Source organism: Calonectris borealis, chromosome 4 (genome assembly GCF_964195595.1).
Source record: "Calonectris borealis chromosome 4, bCalBor7.hap1.2, whole genome shotgun sequence".
NCBI lineage: Eukaryota > Metazoa > Chordata > Aves > Procellariiformes > Procellariidae > Calonectris > Calonectris borealis.
Window position 1 is genome coordinate 55,727,707 of NC_134315.1, and position 15,875 is coordinate 55,743,581.

At 40.7% G+C, this 15,875-nt stretch overlaps 1 protein-coding gene and 1 long non-coding RNA gene across 3 annotated transcripts in view; both read right to left on the reverse strand.

Annotated features, from left to right (window-relative positions):
* The window catches only part of TSPAN5 (tetraspanin 5), a 95,569-nt gene that overhangs the window by 61,868 nt on the left and 17,826 nt on the right, over positions 1–15,875 (reverse strand). The gene's annotated exons all lie outside the window — the stretch shown is intronic.
* LOC142082048 (uncharacterized) lies at positions 4,208–15,226 on the reverse strand. The gene is made up of 3 exons (XR_012673563.1): positions 13,935–15,226; positions 11,939–12,091; positions 4,208–11,846 (listed from the first exon to the last, which is right to left on the reverse strand). It is a non-coding gene; the product is annotated as an uncharacterized LOC142082048 (long non-coding RNA).

Sequence of the window (15,875 nt, forward strand, 5' to 3'; positions counted from 1 at the left end):
TTCCCAAGCAGCTGTTGCTGCACCCTGGCCAACTCCCCCAGTTTATATACTGAGCATGATGTCATATGGTATGGAATACCCCATTGGCCAGTTTGGGTCAGCTGTCCTGGCTGTGCCCCCTCCCAGCTTCTCGCTAGCAGGGCACGAGAAGCTGAAAAGTCCTTGACTAAGGTAAGCACTACTTAGCAACAACTAAAACACCAGTGTGTTGTCAACATTATTCTCATACTAAATCCAAAACACAGCACTACACCAGCTACTAGGAAGAAAATTAACTCTATCCCAGCCAAAACCAGGACAATTGGCAAAAAAAAATGCCAGATATAAAATAATCTTAATTAAAAATTGAATAAACTGTTGATTGGGCACTATACTTGAATCAGTAACATGTTACAACTGATGACAAGGCCTCCAAATTTAAGCCTCATATAGGAAATTGGCTATAAGCCTTTAAACAAAAATGTGCAATGCAATGCACCAAAATTATATAAATGAGAAGAAACAACAGTAACTTGACTCCAACACTGGACCCTTTAGGCAAGAGTTACGAAATGTGTCTTATACAGAACCACCCACGATAACCAGTACTGGGGAAAATTATCCTCACAAGCCACCAGTCTCAGGTCTGAGAATTACACAGCGCTTACTTTGTGCTGCCACATACATGACTAATAAGTATTTTTAAAAGTAGCATTCCACTCAATTGAGAAGGAAGGACACAGTGTGTGAGGCAACAGCACCCACTCTGTTTTTGTTCTGCAGGAACAAAAGGAAATTACAACCACACAACCCAAGGATGGAACAGGAGCTGTCTGGGCGCTGAGCCTGCAGCGGGTAGGTGAGCAAGGCACAGTCAGACGCTCTCAGGCTACCTGTAGTGCTTTCCATCCAACATTGATCAACTCAAAACACTATGGTTTCTGTTACTAGCACCAGGTGGCATAAGGCCACACAGTGCTCATCTCACCTTTCCTGCTGCAGTCCAGCAAGTCTTGCTGCGTAAAACATAGAGCTGGGTGGCAAAGGGAGCTACAGAAGGGCTCTTTTATCCTCCCCCGCCTCCGAGCTGTGGAGATGTGTTCCTTCATGGCAATCCCCAGACATCAGCTCAATTAAATCAGGCTGGGCTTGACACTGGGATACTTGACCCCAAGAGACCTTTTATTTTATGGCATTGGGCAGCATGAAAGGGACTAACTGATCAGTCTCCTATCAGGAAGTCTACCCTATTAAGAAAAGCTTCTGGCAAATATCCACGAATTCTTTCCCTCTTCCCAGATCCAAATAAGCTTGTAATTGTTTTGCATTTCACCACTCCAAGAGTGAGTAAAGAGGAAGGCAGGAGTTGTGGAAGAAGTCTTTCAAATCCTCTCCAATCTTCAGCATCCTCTGGTTAGAGCTCTTCAATATATAATGGCAAAGTAACCAGGCAGGTTTTCATCATCTAAACTGATTATATAACAAGTGTTTAGGGTCCTATCAATAGTACTGTGGCTGGGGGGCAGTGGGAATAGCTGTACATCCAGTGCACCCAGCAAACTGCTTCACAGTGTTACATCTTAAGAACTCAGATAAAAAGTAGATATTTACAATGCTTTACAATACTGTAACCTAAAGGGCTAAAATAATTCCATATGTCAATGAGCTGCCCACTTACAAGGCAAAAAAAAATCCACACAAAAAACCCCAGAGACAAGATCATCTGCAAACTGACACACTTTTTTCAAACACCTTTGCTATCAATACTAAGTTTCCCCATGTTAATCCCTTTCTGAAAATGCATCATTTCTAAGATATTTTAAGTTAATCGCCCCTTTGGTTACTAGCTGAATTAAGAACCACAGCAGTAGACACACCATCCAGAGCAACAGCCATCTTTACTTAGGGTATAATGTGCAGCATAAAACCATTTGAAAAAGTTTTTCAATTAATGAATGATCATCATAAACTTGCTGAACTTCAGTTTTTCAAATCACATTCCTTGTAGGCTTCATTCTCAGTTACAAACACACCTAATTCCCATAAAGCAAAGCCTCTGGAACAGAAACTGTTGTGTGAGGAGGGGAATTCAGGAAAGCCTATTCCTCTGCCTGCTGCTGCTGCCTCTCCCCACCCACAGGGTCATCGTGGTATAGCAAAGCAGTGGCAGAGCCGTCCGGGGACTGCCAGCTTGGGACAGCTTCCCCCATGGCGATAAGGAAATGGATGCTGCATGACTTTTGTATAACAAGCTCAATCTTCAGTGCTGATACATACATTCCAACTTGATCAATAAGCACAGGACTGGAGCACAGCAATATTGCCAACATATGAATAAAATCATCTCAAGTAAATGAATACTGGTGAACAATACTTAGATTCAGCAACAAATCCATTGTTAGAAAAAGATTATTTCTTTATCACTAGCTGCTATAAATGTATTTTGATCAACACCTGTTTGTTGATCTTCAAATTGCTTTGCTTCCCTACAGATTATTCAAAGAAGGTGGAAAACAATTTCTTTGAAACACAACCCAAGAAAAAATTACCACGTTGAATCTCATCTCTTGTGAAAGGTTTTAAAAGCATTCACCTAAATTTACTATTATGCTGTCATGTAAAATAGGCTTTCAATAGCCTCAGTGCCAGTACATCTCCCACAATAAAGCAATTTCCAGCAGACTCAAAAGTACAGCTTCAGGGAGAAAATATTAAGATAAGAAGGTTTCACTCCAGCTGATTAGAACAACCCATTCACTATCAAAGCAAAAGTACTGGCCTTTTCACATGCAGGTAGCTCTGCTGCTCTTGTATACGAAAAACAAGTTCCACCACATCACTCTTCCCAGCAGTGCTACTTCTTTCCTTGAGGTCTGCTGAAAGCATGAGCAGCTAAGCATGGTTAGCGACGGTGACATGAGAGCTTTGCAGGTAAAGAAAAGTACACCTAACCATATCTGAAGAGGAAGTCAAGATCATGGAGCAACAAAAGAACCTTTGCAACAAGAAGTTTTCCATCTCCTGCTTCAAGAGCATAGGATTGTATTTTATTCCAAGTCCTTGCAGGAAGACCACATCCCTAAGAACAGGGCAGGAATGCAGTGTTTGAAGCTAATCAAGGAAGCACTGGAAAGGAGTGACTCATGAGTGAGCACAAATATCAACCACCCTACGCTCAAAGTACAGGCAGAACAGAAAGATCGTACATCATCAGTAGGTTTGGGTGCCCCTGTCCCACTGAAGTTGCTAATAAAAGTGAAAGGTCTGCACACCAGCTATGTAGAGTTTCTCCTGGCAATGTTCATGCATTTAATTCATGTACTACATACTGTTTCAGAACAGGTGATGAGGTAAACATTGGTACTGCTCAAGAACCAGCATTAACTTTCCAAGTTACTAGCAGACAACCACATTGCCACACTTAGCTGTCAAAAACTGTGCCAGCTAAACACTGTGTGGGTGTATCTAGATCTCCAGGCCCATCTCCTATTTGCTTCTTTCAGGGTGTGAACTCACATTTTGTATGAGAATGCAGGGCAGGTTATTCTCGACTACTACACCAATTTCTTTCTTACTATTACAAAGCTATCATTCATCATTAAGGCTCGTGAGACACTGGAACAGGTTGCCCAGAGAAGCTGTGGTTGCCCCACGATTGGAAGATGTCCCTGCTCATGGCAGGGGGGGTTGGACTAGATGATCTTTAAAGGTCTCTTCCAACCCAAATCATTCTATGATTCTATGGTCATGACTACATGTCAATAATGTCATCTACATTGCAGTAAACTCAAAACACCTATTCTCTCTTCCCCACAATGCTGCTAAGGATAATGTGGTATAGAGGTAGGAGGACCTTCCTGCCCTATCCCATTCAGTATACATACACTACTCACTGTACAAGCAAAAGAAAAAGAAAAATCATGCAGTAATGCAATTCTAAAAAGAATTCCCCAGAAATTTCAGGTCAAAATAACCCAAACCACACATGTTACTCTGCAGGTCAATCACTCAACTCCATTTCTAAGGTATAAAGTAAAAATGCAGGTCACATTTGAAAAAAGCTCAAAGCAGGTTGCAAAACAATGCTGAAGTGCAGAGATTTACATGGTATGGAGAACTGCTGATCTACTGAAATGAAGCAAGCAACAAAATGAAAGCTTATTGTATAATTATACTAATATACAGCAATTTACTCAAGAGAAAAAAGGATTATGTAGTTCTGCAGCAAGCAACTTGCATTAAATGGAGAGAGGAGAAAAAACAACTGAGGACAAGCAGGAACTACAGGTAGCTAAAAAGCAACTGAAGCAAAATAGATCTGGTACTCCCATTAAAAACCACAATCTTCAATAAATTTGTCAAACATCCACCATTTATCACATCTGCATGCAAAAGAAGCCTTTTTAAGTTTCTACCATTTCAAATTCACTGTACCATTGCATTTAGCTTGCAAGCAGAAAACCATGACAACACCACAGAGCAGCTCCACTATGTTCTTCTACAGTTGATCCTGATTTTCCTTTCAAAGGCTACATACGTGCACATACTGATGTCCTCTCTGGGCAGGGTTTAGTATGTGGTTATGCAAATAATTTTTCATCAACAACAGATCTTAAGCCTCAGATCTTCCCTCCATTGCGCATTCCTGTTCCACCCTGGGACAGAGGCTGCTTCTTCCTGAAGGCACTAGCACTGCTCTTTCTTTAGCTGTTCTCTAAACTGGAACTATGAATTATGCAGTTTTTAAAGGAAACAAAATAAGACATAAAAACAAAAAAGCTTTATGTATGTTTGCAACCTATATCATTTCACCATTTCAGTTTAGAGAGCTGTCAAACCAACATTTATGCCAGCACAATTAGCAATGTCATCTACCAGCAGATGGTGAATCTGCCATCAAGGCAGCCAGTCACTTCATATTACACCCAGCTAAAACTCACTTAAATTTTTCTGAAAGTAAGGATGCTCCTCAAAACAAGTTAAGCATCATTGAAGGGGGCAGGATTTTCTATGTTGCTCTGCAAGGAGTTACTGAATGTAACTGGAAGCACCGGAAAAAACAGTATTACTACACAACGAAGTACTTTCAATTAAAGGAGCAGACATGTCATTCACACCTCATTGCTGTCTTGCGGATCTATTCTGCAGGGACTAGAACATACTTGACAATGATCCAGATGCAACACTTAAGCATTTATTTTGCACACGCAGCATGTAGCACAACTAAAGTTTTGATCAACGGATCACAGTCATCAGTGCTGAAGAAAACAGAGAACCAGCACACTTCAGAAGAGTCCTTATTTTCTGCTTCTCATACCACCACCATGTCTCAAAGCCCTTCAACATCCTAGAGGGAACCCCAATGAGGAAAGCAATGTTTTCCAGTAGGCACTGCCACATGAAATTCACTCCATGCCATGGGACCCCGCTAACACTATGGCTATTGTGAGAATACATTCCCACATCATCAGTGCCAGTTTACATCAACCTGGGACAGCAGCAGCCACTGCTTGACACTACTCTTTTAGCTGGCCACCAGTTTCATTTCCTCAGAGCACCTGGTTTCCAAAATCTTAAAGAAAAGCTAATTTTAGCAGTGGTGAGAAATCTTAACAGATTTCAGAAACTCCCTGTGATTATGCTACAATACCCTTTTCCACATTTCTAAGTGTCCAACTGGCTTCTCCATGGTCCCTATGGAAGTAGGCTAGGAATACAGCTCATGGAAACAGCCTGCAGAAGTCCATTTTGCTTCTCCTTATCAAGCTACAGTAGGTAACAAACAGAAAGGAAAGCAAAGGGAAATCATCCTGCAATATAACCACCAAGGTGGAATGACATTTGGAGTGACTGCTTCTTTATGTACACATCTGCCCCTTCCTAATCAGAGATGTAGCCCAGATCTTTAAAGTTGAACTTCTTTAAAAAAGAAAAAAAAAGTTGGATAAAATTTCCTATGCTCATGTCATTAAATATATGATGAAAAGCATAGTAAAACTAAATTCAATTGTAACTTTCATATAAGTGTGAAGTACCCTAATGCTGCATCAGAGCTGCTCTGAGATTTACACTGCACTGTAGAACAGCTAGGATGACTCTAACATACAAGGACAACTCCTCTACAGGTTTTTGGCTTTTATTATGAAAATTGATTCGAATAACAACAACCAGATGCTCTAGTTATGTAATGAACTCTTAAAATATTTCCACGTGTATTTTCTACAACAGTTGAGATCTTGCCCTAAGTGACACATTTGATTGTTCCACAGCAGAGAGCGCCTTTACTTTGCATTCATGTACACAATTAAATACTGCTTTACACAAGCACCTCAAATACACTACACTTGAGTTTTTATACTTGCATAGCAATGGATGTGCATGGCACGTACTGTTAAGAAAACCCACACTAAGTAAGTGAAACAAAAGAAATAAGGTATTAAAATCCAACAGATGGGAATGCCTAATGCAGAGACAGAAGTTACAGCCCTATTTGCAATCGTCACTTCGGTCATCACAACCTCCTCCTACTCTCTCTCAAAAGGTGCCCAGGAGAAAGGCAATAGAGGCAAGCACTGGGTTTGGAGAGGGGAGGCCATTGAGCATTTTAAAAGAAAACAGCTTGTAACAGTGTTAACTAATGTACCTACAGAACAGACTCTTCTTGTTGACATGGCATGCTGCAAAATTTGCCACAGTCACTGCTCACAGGTTTTAACTTAATCCCAGCTAGAATTGCAAGAAAGATCCTCCCTGCCTCATGCTTGGCCTCTCGGTTTTTGCAGTTTTAGTTGATGCATCCATGACTGTTAATAACCACATAGTCAAGGCACAGAGTTCTCCCCAATACTCACACACAGTCAATGGGGGAACAGCAAGTTAACCAGCAGCTTCTCATGAATGGTTTGTTCATTCCCATGCTCAGCATTTATTATGCAAAGGGACAGTCAGCAATAGCTAACTGTCTTGGGCCATGTAATCTAGATATTTTACTACTTCAAGAGGTCTATGACACAGATATCTATTTTTTTTTTCTCTCCCTCTCTCCAGTCCTTAGAGCTGAAAAACTACTTTAGATGTCTTAACTGTGCAAGAACTAGGGGCTTTTTATGTTTTGTGTTGAAACCTGAAGTTGTTTGCCTACTATTGAGTCTGGCTGTTGAGAAAACCTTATTTGATGTGCACAAAGTCAGCCAACAAGATCAACAGTTCCACTGGCACACAGCTCTTGCAAGAGGTCAAGATCAAATCCAGTACAGCTGCTTTTACAAGAACTTGAATCAGTTACTTGCAGGGATTCAAAAAATAATGCTTGCGCCTTCAAATTTGATTTCAATTTGACCATGTTCACTGGTAACCAGTGAAGAGGTACAGTGGCATAATGTCGTCTCAGTTCAGAAAAACTGGCATGTGAAGAGCTCAGACTCGTAATACCTTTCATTACTAGCAGTCAGCCATCTTTTTGTTCAAGTACAAGTAGGAACAGGTACTTGTGAATAGCAGCTGATGGTAGTACTGAACATCCAGAGCAATGTCAGTTACCTATTTTCTTTCCACTAGGGAAATCACTTGATAAGTCATATGACCACCTGGGGAGACCACCACCTGATCCATTTGCAGAACTCACCACACGAAACGCGAACCTCCCCTTAGCCCCAAAAAGAGCTTTTTCTTAAGAAAAATCATAATTTCCTTTTCCTTCACAAAATATGCTCTGTCCTAGGAATCCACCAGAAAGGATAGTGTAGATGTGGCACTTAGGGACATGGTTTAGTGGTGGACTTGCCAGTGTTAGGTTTACAGTCGGACTCAATGATCTTAAAGATCTTTTCCAACCTAAATGATTCTATGATTCTATGATAACCTTGGATACCTTGGGCTTTGTAAGGCAGTATGAAGATGACTGTACTACCACTTCCCCAACACTAATAAGGAAAAATTTGTGAAAAAAACTTAGGAATGCGTAGAAGTGTCCCAAATGACATACAGTAGCGGTCTGAACTTCACCAGGTCACACACAAACATTGATGCATGTCATATGTCCTTGCAACAGTGAACTTTCAGAGGGCTGTGACTGTACTTGCTCAGAGCTAGACCGAAAGCTCTGCAGTTCGCCACCTTCATACTCTGCGCAACTGTAATAACCAGTAATAGCTGAGGCAGCAGCCACAAAAGAGCAACTCCCCCTCTTGGCAGAGCTCAAAAGAGCTCTTTCCAGCCTCCAGCAGCAACCTAGCATCACAGATACGTGGCTTTATGATCTAGAAGGTCTTGCCATTGCCAGGTGTATGCGATTCTAGACTCTTGGAGATTACTTGGTTAGGTCTTCATTCTGCTTCACTCTCCGTTTACCCCCAGTTCTTGCACTGAAGGCACAGTCTTACTTTCAAAACTTCGCATTTTTATTTAAAAAACAAACAAAACGCCCACACTTCAGCAAAATTTTCAAAGTCTCATATGTGCCTTCACTGCAGTTTGTTATCAAAAGGTGTTTAGCCTTTTGAAAGTTAGAACCTTTAGGGAAGGCAGTAAGCATGCATTATATCCATATTACTGGCAAATACAGACAAAGAATTAGCTCTGCTGGATTCCAAACCCAAAAGCAATAGCAAAACAAACCAAACTCCATTCCCTAGCACATCCCCTTATTTTGCTCACCTTTCTAGGAGGCTGATGATCATACACTGCTACTGTTAGCTACCTGTCCTTCCCTCAGGAAGGGGCTGAATAAAGTGGTGCAAAATAAAGTTCTGGCAGAGAATCATGGAGCTACATGGATTTATCTCGTCCTGCCACTATTCCCTTCTCAATGCACTGTGGACTAAGAGAAAAGGAAATGATCAGAAAAACAGCTACCAGGACCTGAAGCAGCAGCAAGAAAGAAATTAATTATCAAATTGTGAAGAAGCAAACAAGCTATTTGTCTCCTTAAGCACCTGCACGCACATGGGGGTAGGATCACCCACCCACAGCAAGCCACAGCCCCAAATCCATATAAACGACACAGCTTGCAGCACACAACTCAGGCATCAGTGATGTATGTACTCAAGAGACTGACACCACATGCTACACGTTCAGTTCAAGCAGTTCAGAAACAACAGAATAAGTCACAAATTACAAGAGATACCTTCACCATCAACGATTGGTCCCTACATGACAGTTTTTGAAGCCAGCGTAGAAAGACCAAAGGGGAACTGCGCAGCACAGATTTTGGGGTTAGAGTGCACTTCAGGAAATGGTATTTATGTTAGTGGAGTAGGTCAAGAAAGGGGCAGGAAACCTTTTTTAAATGTAAAAATTGTCTTCAATTTGTCATGCTGCTGTGGGGGTTTTTTGTGGTGTTTTTTTTTTTTAATGTTTTAGTCCAATGTTTATTGTTGCAACATTAAAAGAAAATAGGTGTAATTGTTGCAATGTTAATTTTGAAGCTGTGATAGTGGGAATGGTTTTGGCATTGGTAATGCTGAATCTTACTGACTGGTGAAAGAAAACTCAACAAAAACTGGCTCACTGGTTGAACTGGCTGGTTAACTAACTTGTTTCCATTCCAGATAATTCAAAATAAAACACTTTTAGAAATATGAATCTGCATGGTGCTCAGCAAGGATGACAGAAACAATCATTTATTAGTTACTCAGTCAGTTTCTTTTAGTATGCCTTGAATGGGAGCATATATACTAGCTTTACTAGATAAGCCATTACAACACAGATACTCCTACTTAAGAAAACATAAATACATCGAGGAGTTGCACAGCAGTGTGAAACACACCCTTGTGCTATTTTGGTTAATAAAGATGTTTTTGAAAACTCCAGCTCTTTCCCCTTTAAAGCCTTCCACTTATAAATGAACAATGCTTCAGACAGGCAGCAGTCTCCATACAATAGCTGTTCTCTACTATACCAGGGCATGTTTCCTAGGAAACAAGCAAAAAAAAAAAAAGACAAGAAGTATCTGGTATGTTAAATATGCAAATAAACTAGGTCACAACAGTCATATTTCACTCAACGGCGCGAAGAATCCACAACTCATTATATTTTGGAGCACAGAATTACTTTTTCAGTAACTGCTCAAAACTAAATGATCTTTATTTTTCCACAGGCACCTCTGAAGTACACTGCTTTTTAGGAACAAATGCAAGATCAGCAAGGAAGGTCTTTACTTACAGCATGAAAATACATGTTGTTTTAATGCCAAAAAAAATATTCTTAATGCACGTGTATTCTAACTAGCCAGCTCTCTGCATAGCCTACCAAATTCTGAGCAAAGGATTGCCAACAGCAAGTCACACCAAACCAAAGCCAGTCCAAAACCTTACCAAATTGTAGGCAAGCTTTCACTGTGCTTGTCTGTAGCCCATAAGAGAGCTCCAGTCTGAGAGTAACTGGCTTCTTAACACACAGACCAGGCCAAGCCTCACTGCAGTAGGAAGTAGAGGGACCAGAACAAAGCAAACTACCCTTCTGAACAATACTTTTCAATGTCCTGAAAGTAATATATCAGCAGTTGTTTCCCAAGTTCCCAAGAAAAAAATGGAGAGGGTCCAGGGAAGGGTGAGCAGGCCAGTCTCAAAACAAAAAACCAACCAAACAAAAAAAAACCACCACCACAAAAAAAAAAACAAACCAAAAAACCCCCCAACAAACAAAAAAAACCACAGCAAAAAACCCAACAGTTGCATGCCCTATTCTTTCTTAAAAAGCCCCCCAATTCTCACTGGCTTCCAGGGAATTCTTATTTCAGAGAAGAAAACCAAGCTGCACAAGCACAACAGAATATTGTTACTAACTTGCTCTTCATTATTACACTTGGAATGACATTTCAAGAATACGCTTGGTCAGAAGGAGAAGCACAATTATTTATATTATTACAGCACCTGCATTAGTACTCACAGGAAACATAGGCTAGTTCAGTCAACCCAAACCAAGTGTCACAAAACTCAAAATCTCATGATCAGCCTGTTTGAAAGCATGGCAATCACCTAGCACAGTATTAAATGAACAAAGCATCTTATATTGTAAAAGGGCCACACCAGCAAGCTTAAAAACTGTCAGCTGAATCATACCAGTATCAGTTCACAGAAGAATGAATTCTACGCTGTAGCTACACACTCCCTCTCTGACACTGAGCTACTGCTAAAAGAGTCTCTTCAGCTCGTATTAGACAGGGAGCTGTAACAAAAGTGTGCTGGTCATAACTGAGGGTGGAAAAAATATTGCCTGAAAGAAAAAAAAAATCCACCAATGCTATTTATATTGCTTCTACAGTCTTTGCAAATCACAGTGTGACAGTAGGCAATTACAGTTTACCAAGTACTTCAGGTACCGTTCTTGTTTGCTGATTTTCTAGCCTGCAGAAGAGACTAGCACGAACATCAAAGGTGCCCTCAGGAACTCTTGATGTCTGTTTCGTTAGTTATGGTATTAAATAGGAAGAAGATGCAGATATGCTGCTCAGTCCTCTTCCTCACCTTTAAAGGATAACACAAACAAAGGTATGCCAAAAGTTCAGGGAAATGTTATTTATTTAATCAGCCAGGGAAGGACAGGGAGGAGCTTTACACAAAAGCTGATCTTCTGAACTCACAAGAAAGTCAAGCAAAAGTGGTTTGCAAAAATGCATTCAAGGATGATACAATTTCAGAATCAAAAAAGAAGTGAGCACTATCAGCTGACAGGAACAGTACAACTGCTGCAATTAAATTTACGAGTCCTCAGCAACCATTTTGGGTATCTCACCACACTCTGGACTCCTTCCACCAAAATATTCTTAGGCTAATCAGATTTAAGAAAAACTTTCTATTCCTTCACATCACCACAAACAGCAAATCAGTGCACAGAATACTTCTCATTCTCTCCATGGAGAAGGTTTACTGTTTAAAAGAAGAAAAAAAAAAAAAGAATCAACACACTGTTACAACAGCAACTCTCTAGAAGAGCAGCTAACAAAGAAAGATCAACTTACTCAATCCAAGCATAGTTGGCAAGTTCACATCACAGACCCACTATGGTTTGAACCAGTTGGAGTGGGGTTACCAGGAAAGAGCTACCAAGATGTACCCTGCCGCTGCTCCTCAGCAAGGATGCTGCATAGACACTTGCTTTCCCACTCATCCTGCTGTATGTGACATGGAAAAACAGGATGCCAGCTTACAGGACTATTCATCTGGCACCTGCTAATAGCACTAAATTTACTGAAGAAAAAACACACATACATTTTTCACCATGTGTGCATTTGCTTTCATGTAACAGTTTACTTGCACAATGTCATCCTCTTGACCCACCACCAAGGTAGCTTTCAGTTGCCTAATCAGCATGATAAAAGGAGCAGCATGATCAAGTCCCTGTCCTGCTACTTCTCCCTCTCCAAAACTATAAAGACAATTATATAAATCAAGATATTTTAATGTAATACAACTGTGGATAAAAAGGTTCTAAGCTTAGGCATGTTTTGTTTTTAGGTTTTCACAATGCAGAATATTATTAAGTATGACAAAATGGGATAGCCTATGTATTCATTCAGGAGAATTATTTGAATTACCACTGGCATTTGTTCATTGCTTCCAGATTTGTGAAATTAGACAAAGAGACACAGTAACAGCTTGATCCTGTACACTATTCAGATCCCTTTTAGATCCTCCCACTCTCCCTGTGGGCAAGGAGTCACCAGTCCCATTATAGTCCTCCTCACTTAACCTAACAGTAGGATAATTCTACTCCGACCAATGGTTATTGAATATAAATTTCAATTATCACAATAATTGAAATCTGCTGTAAGAGTAATTCATTCATTAAAAGTTAAAGGCTAAAGAAGTTACTGCGAAAGAACTTTTTTTTCAGGGTGGGTTTTTTTTTTTTTTTTTTTTAAATTGGTGAGACAGTTTACCCAAAGCAGGGCAGCGGGGGAAGGAATATTTTTCCCACTGGTCTTGGAAGAATGTTCACCTGAGTGGCAAGTGTAAAGAAGGGGACCTTTTGATCCTGTCTGTCTGCCATTATAAGGACCACACATGAAAACTGTGATTAAAGATATGGGGATATTAAACCTGCTCCTCTTGCATCTCATTACTGCATGCATCTGCATTAGGCATTACTGAAGATGTTCCACATACCTAATATACAAGGAGGAAAAAAACAAGCCCAAAGCAGCAGCTACTCCATTAGCAGGCAGTCTGGCAAGGCCACTGTTTCATAAAGCAGCAAGGAAGTAGTTAAAGCACTCAGCAGTTGATTCTAGAGGTATTTCATTCAAAGACATTAAAATAAATCTGATTACGAAGGTAGTAATGTCATTTTGTTCTTGTTAAGTCCAACTGGTAGACAAAACAGCAATTCCATGGTTGGTCCCATGGTTATTTCCAAATGTTACTATATGCTTATACAATTTCCATCATTACTATGATACTTTTAAGGAAAAATTTAAAAACAGGGCAAGTTTTCAAAGAGCACTTACATGATTTAGAAATCTCTGATTAACATTCAACATGGACTTCCGTGTGCTGTATAAGCAATGAGAAATTCTCCATCAGTCTGAAGTCACTTTTGATGACAGCCACAGCTTACACTACTTTTGAAAGTTTTATCAAATTCTCTTTCCTCTAAACTAAGCCTTTGCAAATTAGGAGCCTTTTTCCACAATACACAAAGGCAGTGCCACTGATTTTAAGTAAGACTCTCTAAGTGCTTGAACTCTATCCTTTTCCAGCTGTGCAGGTTTTGGCTGGGATAGAGTTAATTTTCTTCACAGTAGCTAGTATGGGGCTATGTTTTGGATTTGTGCTGGAAACAGCATTGATAACACAGGGATGTTTTAGTTACTGCTGGGCAGTGCTTACACAGAGTCAAGGCCTTTTCTGCTTCTCACCCCACCCCACCAGCAAGCAGGCTGGGAGTGCACAAGAAGTTGGGAGGGGACTCAGCCAGGACAGCTGACCCCAACTGACCAAAGGGGTATTCCATACCATATGGCGTCATGCTCAGCATATACAGCTGGGGGAAGAAGAAGGAAGGGGGGATGTTCAGAGTAACGGTGTTTTGTCTTCCCACATAACCGTTATGCATGATGGAGCCCTGCTTTCCTGGAGATGGCTGAACACCTGCCTGCGGATGGGAAATAGTGAATGAATTTCTTGTTTTGCTTTGCTTGCATGCGGGGCTTTCGCTTTCCCTATTAAACTGTCTTTATCTCAACCCATGAGTTTTCTCACTTTTACCCTTCCGATTCTCTCCCCCATCCTACCGGGGCAAAGTGAGCGAGCAGCTGTGTGGTGCTCAGCTGCCAGCTGGGGTTAAATCACAATACCAATTTTGTGGCATTCCATCCCACCACCAAGTAGCTCCCTCTCTGCCCTCTGGGAGTTAAAGACCCCCTATACGAACATTGTAAGACACCAGGCTTCAAGAAAATAAAAACCCATCAGAGAAAACACTCCACTCACTTCTGTGCCCTCAGAAACTCACACACAATGGCAACACAATGGTTCTGCTGTTTCTAAGACTCTGCCTGCCTTCACAGGGAGACGAGAACAGGAATTTAGCCCTGTACCTTCAGCAGCCATAAAAAGCACAAAAATAGTCCCTCTTCTCCAGGCAGTGTAAAAAGGAAAAAGACTTGAGCTTCTGAAGAAACCCACATTGCTAATTCTTTTCTCCACAAACTGCTCCAGTCACTCAAGTAGATAAAACATTTGGAGTGACTATACTGCTGCCCCGATTCAGCCCAGTGGTAAAAGATTCTGACTGATACAAATGCAGAGGAAATTCTTGAGAAAAAGAAGAAAGTCAAGTGAAGATGACATAGGAAGGTCTGATCTGCCATTGCAGTGTCAGCCAAGAGTGGCCACAGGAGACCTTTGTATTTTAATTTATGCTCTCTCAGTCAGGCTGAGGAGCAGCAGCTGCTGCAGTGAGAGCAGAGAACGCACGGCTGTCAACAGAGCAGACAGGAGGGCAGTCCTTATGCCTGCTACCCTGTGGAGAGAAGAAAGATAGCAGGAAAAGATTTCCCCAGCAGGGACCCCTCACTGCAAAAACAGATTCTGGTTGGCAAGCGCAAAAGCTGTCCTCTTCGACATGCCTCAGCAGTATTGGTATGGAACAGAAGTGGAAAAACAGAACCGGGGGGGGGGGGGCGAACCCTATACACACACACAAGCATACCTGTATATATAAAAATTAAACATTCTAATGTACACTGCTCACATTGGATTTTATTAATGCTAGTAGGAACCACATTTTCTAGCAATTACTCCTTTGGGATTATACCTAGTCTAAAGCATTAAATCCAATTTGCAGGATGGGTTTGTTCCTCATTCAGCAGAATCTATCATATCGAAGATCGGGGCACGATGCAGAATGCAGTTATGCAGCAAGGTGGGGGCAGAGAGGGAACAACTCTTTGCTGCTGCCAAGAAGACATGAATTAATCCAATTACTTCACATATATATGTAACAAAACAAAAATAAACTCCCTAAAAAACCACAAAACCACACACCCAAAAACTTAAGAAATCCAAAACTATCAACCAAACAAAATAACATGCCTTTAAATGTTAAGCCTTAAAGTGTTTTGTTCCATTGTCCAAGTTTTCATTGAAGTATTTCTAAAATAGATCCCCATGCAGCAAATAAAACGAATTTCAGGATGAACAGCTACCAAACTGTTTTCTCAGGCCTATACTTTTTTTTTTTTTTTTTTTTTAAGATTTCCTATAGCAACAGGAATTTAGACTAAAAAGTTGTTTACCTGGAAATCCAATTCCCAATGGGATCAGATCATGGACCTGGGCCCTGGGAACAAGGACTTACAAAGGCATTCAGAAGCACTCGTTTATTATTTCTTAGTAAAACAAAGTCTTAGAACTCTGTAAGCTTTTTTTTTCCCCCAAGCATAGTAAACTAGC